At 54.8% G+C, this 5,942-nt stretch overlaps 1 long non-coding RNA gene across 1 annotated transcript; it reads left to right on the top strand.

Moving 5' to 3' along the window:
- The first annotated feature begins 1,523 nt into the window (after window positions 1-1,523).
- On the top strand, window positions 1,524-4,186 carry LOC132659265 (uncharacterized). The gene is made up of 2 exons (XR_009599485.1): window positions 1,524-3,049; window positions 3,159-4,186. It is a non-coding gene; the product is annotated as an uncharacterized LOC132659265 (long non-coding RNA).
- Window positions 4,187-5,942: the final 1,756 nt, after the last annotated feature.

The raw sequence follows: 5,942 nt of genomic DNA, 5'->3' as shown, positions 1-5,942 counted from the left end.
GCCTCAGTTTCCCTCTCTGTAAAATGGGCATCATGTCTCTTGTCCACCACAGAGCATAGTTTATGAGGCTTAAGTGAGTTCGATAAGCAAAATCCTTAGCCCAGTGCCGGGCACATAGTGAGTGCTCGTTAACTATTAGCTGTAGCAGGGTTGTATGTTTGCTTTGCTGTCATAAAATGTCATTTTGGGTCGACAGAGAAGGAGACAATGCTCACCAGCATTTTCCATCGACCACGACTGTCCCAGGCCCTTTTCCATGAGGAACCTTGCTTCAGGCCCATGATACATTTCCACACAAAGCTTATTGGTCCCATTTTGCAGATGAAGAAACTGAGGCTTGGGTGACTTGGTAGGCTAATGACAGAGCTGAAGGTAGAACTCAGGCTTTTCTGATGCCAGGTCAGGAGATTTCTTTGAAGGCTGAGCCCTGCGGGGGCTGGACCAGACCAGGAGGAGGGGTTAGATGATGACCATGATGATACTTTAGTGTGATGGATGCTGTGAAGCACATTACATACGGTATTGCAGTGGGCTTTCCCAAAACCCTGCCAGGGAGGTTTATCTTCCCCAAGTGTTCTTGCCTGGAGAATCCCAGGGACGGAGGAGCCTCGTGGGCGGCCATCTATGGGGTCGCACGGAGTTGGATACGACTGAAGCGATTTAGCAGCAGCAGCAGACAGATCAGGGAACCGAGGCACAGAAAATGGGGGAAGCAGCATCCGTTGACCCCGAGCCTCTGGGGCATCGTCTGCCTTTGGCTGCTCTGTGTCGCCAGCAGAGAAGCTGGCGCTTAGTGCCTGGCCCTTAGTCAAGGCCACAGACAGAGTCATTCCTGTGTTGATCTCGACTTTTCCCCCGAGAGATCGGACCACGAGTGCTGGAAGCCCGAACTCAACGCTCAACTTGCTTGTTGGATAGATGGAGAAACTGAGTCTAAGACGGGGGAGGAACGTGCCTAAGGGCAGGTGGAGATAGCCTGATCTGATGGTCGGTAGAGGCCCAGATGGGGGGAGAGTTGAGGAGAACAGAGAGGGACAAGAGGTGGCCTGGCTCAGGGCAGGGCTGCGGCTTCGCAAAGAAGGTTACGGGGAGTGGGGGAGACCAGCCAGGGAGGAGGACACGCCCTTCCCATCTTGGCTGCCCCTCCGTCCAGAAATCTCAGGCTTCCCCTCACCCCCCTGCCTGTCCCTCATCCCCAACAGGAAGCTCTGTGGGCCTGGGAGCTGGGACCTGGTCCCAGCACCCTTGGGACTGGGGTCAACCGCGCTCTCCTCTCGGGACAGTGGACCCTCCTCCCCCCGGAGGCGTGAGGACAGATGAGGTAATGCAGGTAAAAGGCTGAAAGCTCGACAGAAATGGGAGTTGTTGTTATTTTTATTATTACTCCATCAGATAACTGGTTGGACTGCATTTTTCTCCTTTGCCAGCCCCCGAGCACCACACCACGCCCCCATCCTCCAGCCAAGCCAGAGCCCTGGAGAAACAGCTTGAAACTGTGCTGGCGATTGTGGAAGTCGACAAGATCCGGCCCAGCTCCCGCCTGACTTGCGGGGTGCTTTGGACAGCATCCTGCTCCTGACCCTCTCAGTCTTCGTCTCCACCGATGTATCCTGTCTTGGTTTCTGGAGCTTTGTAGATGGTGACTCAGCCTGGCAGGGTGTGGGGAGGCCACCCTCAAACCACCCCCCACAACTAGAGCAACAGGGAGGGAAAACCCCGCAAAGATGGGTCCCAACAGCCCCCTGGGTGCCTAAGTCAGTGCTCCCAGATTCTGACTGTGGACGTGAGTGAGTGAGTCCTTCCCCTCTACAAACACTTTGGCGAATAGCTGGCCCTTCCTGAGGTCCCATAGTGGTGACAAGTATCAGCGTGGGGAGAGCCCATTCAGGGGGACAGAGGCTGACCTGGGCCAAGGGACTGGCAGGCAGAGGAGGCTGGGAGAGGGAGAGAAGAGCCTTTCCGGGCGAAGGTGGAAGCCTGCAAGGGCCAGAGGGACGGAGTGTTCAGATCGCCACCTAGGCCCTGAGGAGGGCAGTGCAGGCCCAGCCGGGCTTCCTCTGGGTACCCGCCGGCCCGCCTGCCCAGGGCCCCACTGTGTGCCCGGCCTGTGCTGGAGCCTGAGGACAGAGTGCGTGTCCGATGACCCACCACCCCAGTCTTTGGGGTGCCCACAGCGTGCCCAGCGGCCAACCTTGGAGCGGAGCTTGATTCCCTGTCCCTGCTTTCTCACTTGTCAGCTGACTGTGTGATCTTGGGTGAGAGATGTAACCTCTCTGGGCCCATTTTCTCATCTGTGAAAAGGGCGACTGGGAGCCTGCAGCAGGACATTGCCTTGTGAATTACCCAGCCCAGGGTCTGGTGCATGCTGAGTTTTTTTTTCAGTGGTTGGTTGATTTTTCTTTCCTTTTTCTTTTCTCTACAAGTGAAGTCACAGGATGCTGGGAGAGCCCTGGAAAAGGAGCAAGGCTCCTGCTTGGGGGAATTGGGGAAGACTTCATGTTGAGCAGAGGGTATCAGAGTAGGGTTTTGAGGAATGAATAGACGTTTCCTGGGCATTCCAGGGCTCTGGGAAGATAGGAACCACATCTGCTTTGGATTTCCCTTGTTTCCCCAATGCCTAGTATACAGTAGGAGATCAATACATATGTCTGGATGGGTGAACAGCCTTCCAGGAAGCAGGGACAGCATAGGCAGAGGCATGCGGGCAGCCCAAGCCTGGGGTCACTGGTGGACAAGCCACGTTGTCTATGAAAAGCCATGGCATGTGTGAGTTCACCTACCTGTGCCCCTGGAGGACTGTGGGCACCCCAAGGGAGGACTGTGGGCACCCCAGGGAGGACTGTGGGCACCCCAGGGAGGACTGTGGGCACCCCCAGGGAGGACTGTGGGCACCCCTGGGAGGACTGTGGGCACCCCCAGGGAGGACTGCGGGCACCTCAGGGAGGACTGTGAGTGCCCCAAGGGCAGGCTTCCATTGCTTTCATCTTACTGTCCCTAAGGCCCAGCCACAGCCTGGCCCAGAGGATCGGACCCTGGACTCCATGCCCAGGTAAACTGAAGGCTGCCCTTTCAGATAACTTTCAAAGTCCTTGTGTGGGAGGTAAGCTGTGTGTGTGCTGTGGAGGCTGCCTACACAATTGTCTTCCCCTCTCTTCTAGGGACTCAAGGATAAAGTCCCAACATTTCATCCCACCTTACTGGGCCCTTCCCAGTTGGCCTCGATCCACTTCTCTGGGCCCATAAATCTTTGCCAGATCATGGCTCTGTGCTACGAGAAGACTTGCTGTTCAGTCACTCGTCGTGTCTGACGCTTTCTCAAGCCCATGGACTGTAGCCCGCCAGGCTCCTCTGTTCCTGAGGTTTTTCCAGGCAAGGGTTCTGACGTGGATTGCCATTTCCTTCTGCAGGGGATCTTCCCGACCCAGGGATCGAACTTGCGTCTCCTGCACTGGCAGGCTGATTCTCTACCACTGGGCCACCACTATGAGAATAAAGCTGGGCAAAGGGAGGCTGGGGTCAGAGACTGCTGTTCTAGGGCGTGGTCAGTTGCGGTCCTCTCTGAGGAAGTGACACTGGAGCAGAGAGCTTCTCCTTCATCAACCACTGCTTCGGACTCTGGGGGCAAAGCCTGTCTGACCCTGCAGCCCGGGTGGGGCTGTCCCCCTTGCCCCCGCCTCCTCCAAGCCACATCTCATGGCCTTTGACCACCCATTCCCTTTGTCTCCAGGCTGCCTGGCCCAGCCACCTTTTAACCATGAGAACCTGGACAATTTGGTTAGCCTTCCTTTGCCTCAGTTTCTTCATCTGTAAAATGGGAATAAAATGGTACCAGCCTCCAGGGTGGCTGTGGGTATTCCCTCTGTTCTCACCTGTTTAGGCTCAGAATAGCACCTGGTGAGTCCTGGTGTGCCAGAAATGGGTCTGCAATCATGATCAGCGTGATCACATTTTGTTGTTGTTCTTGCTCTAAATCGCGTTCTACCCTTTGTGACCCCATGGACTGCAGTACCCCAGGCCTCCCTTCCCTCACTCTCTCTCGGAGTTTGCCCAAGTTCATGTCCATTGAGTTAGTGACTCCATCCAACCATCTCATCCTCTGCCACCCTCTTCTCCTTTTGCCATCAATCTTTCCCAGCATCAGGGTCTTTTGAACAATATATGATAATAAATTATCAGATTTATTTTACTTTTTATTTCTTTGTCCCTCCTGACTCACTGGCCACTGAGTCTTGTCCAGTCATCTGGAAATGGAAGTGGGAGGAACTTCCCAGGGAAGCTTGGGCAAGACTTGGGAGTGAGGAGAGGGTTCTGCAGTCTTTCCAGCTGCTGACCGGGAGTGGTGACTAAGCAAACCGTCAGCTGCATGCCAGGACGGTGCTAAGTCTTTTATGAGCCTTATTATCTCATAAAATCCTCCCAACACCCCTGAAGGAGCCCCACCCTGCAGATAAAGAAACCCCTGATTCGGGGGATGGTAACCTGGATCTGACTCCCAAGGGACTGAGCTGGGATTTGAACCCAGGTCAGCCTGACTCTACACTGAGCTGGAGAAATACCTTCCAGCCCACGTCAGTGTTATGCTGACTGAGGGCTCCATCCGCCAAGGAGGCCAAAGGCTTATTCAGCAGATTGGAGTTGGAGCAGAGCTAAGCGAGAGCGTGTATGGGCAGCCCTGGCCTTTCTCAAGAGAAGGAGGCACAGCCATTGGACAGCTCGTGTGCCTAAGTTCAGGTATACTCCGTTAGGACTGATAAGATGATAGATAGACCGACGGGGTAAATCTGCATGGAGGACCAATCTGCAGCTGTCTTGCCATCAACTTTGAGTTAGGCCTGAAAGCATCAGCAGGTCTGCAGGCAGCCTCACTTCTACAAGGCCCTTGAGCAGTGGTCCTGCCGGGTAAAGACACTGGATTTTCACACTACCCAGCCTCCAAACAAGCTAACTTGTCATCTGGTGGCCAAAGAAAGAGCAAAGCACACAGAAGACAAAACCCATTGGCTGGAGATGACGTGCTGGTGCCAAGGCAGGCCAAGCGTCCGTGATCATCACTGCATGGGCCCCAAGCTCAGCACAGAAGTCCTCCAGGTGAGGCAGGGAGGGGAGAGAGCACCAGGCTGAGATCACCAAACCAGAGAGTGACCCCGGCTGGGGCCTCCTGTGACCTCAGTCAAGACCGTTCCATTTGGCCCATTTCTGGGGCCTCGCGTTTTTCCCTCTGGGGATGGGATGGTGACAAGAGTAAGTGATCTCGCTTCCAGTTTTAACGCTGCATGCAAACCGGCCATGCACTCATCCAGCGGGTGTTGACTGAGGCCTGGAGGAAGAGGTTCGTCATGTGAGGATTGGTAAGAAGGGTGTGTGAAGCAGAAGGGATGGCGGGTGAAAAGGCCCTGGGGTGAGCCCGAGGTTGGCAGGACTGAGGAGCAGAAGGGAGGCCAGAGTGACTGGGGTGGTGGGCAAGAGGGCATGCTGTGTGAGATGAGGCTGCGAGGCTGAGCAGGGCTGAGGACTCTCAGCTGGGGGCTGCCTCCTGCCCCAGGGGGTGCATTTTTGGTTGTCACAGGGTTGGCGGCCATGTCACTGGCATTTAGAACCAGGAGGGATAATAACTGTCCGGTAGCACAAGAGTGCCACGTGACGCTGATATTTCTTCCACCGACTCGACAGACTCCCACCTCATACTTATCAGCATTGTTGGTGTTAGTCACTAAGTGGTGTCCAACTCTTTGAGACCCCGTGGATGGTAGCCCACCAGGCTCCTCTGTCCCTGGAATTCTCCAGGCAAGAATACTGAAATGGGTAGCCATTCCATTCTCCAGGGGATCTTCCCGATCCAGGGGTTGAACCTGGGTTTCCTGCATTGCAGGAAGATTTTTTTTTTTTTTAAACTAGTAGAGAGCACATTTACTAATTGGATCTGTCAACATGTCAGTTTGTAG

The sequence above is a fragment of the Ovis aries genome, chromosome 2 (genome assembly GCF_016772045.2).
Source record: "Ovis aries strain OAR_USU_Benz2616 breed Rambouillet chromosome 2, ARS-UI_Ramb_v3.0, whole genome shotgun sequence".
In the NCBI taxonomy this organism is placed as follows: domain Eukaryota; kingdom Metazoa; phylum Chordata; class Mammalia; order Artiodactyla; family Bovidae; genus Ovis; species Ovis aries.
This window is presented reverse-complemented; position numbering and strand designations above follow the sequence as displayed.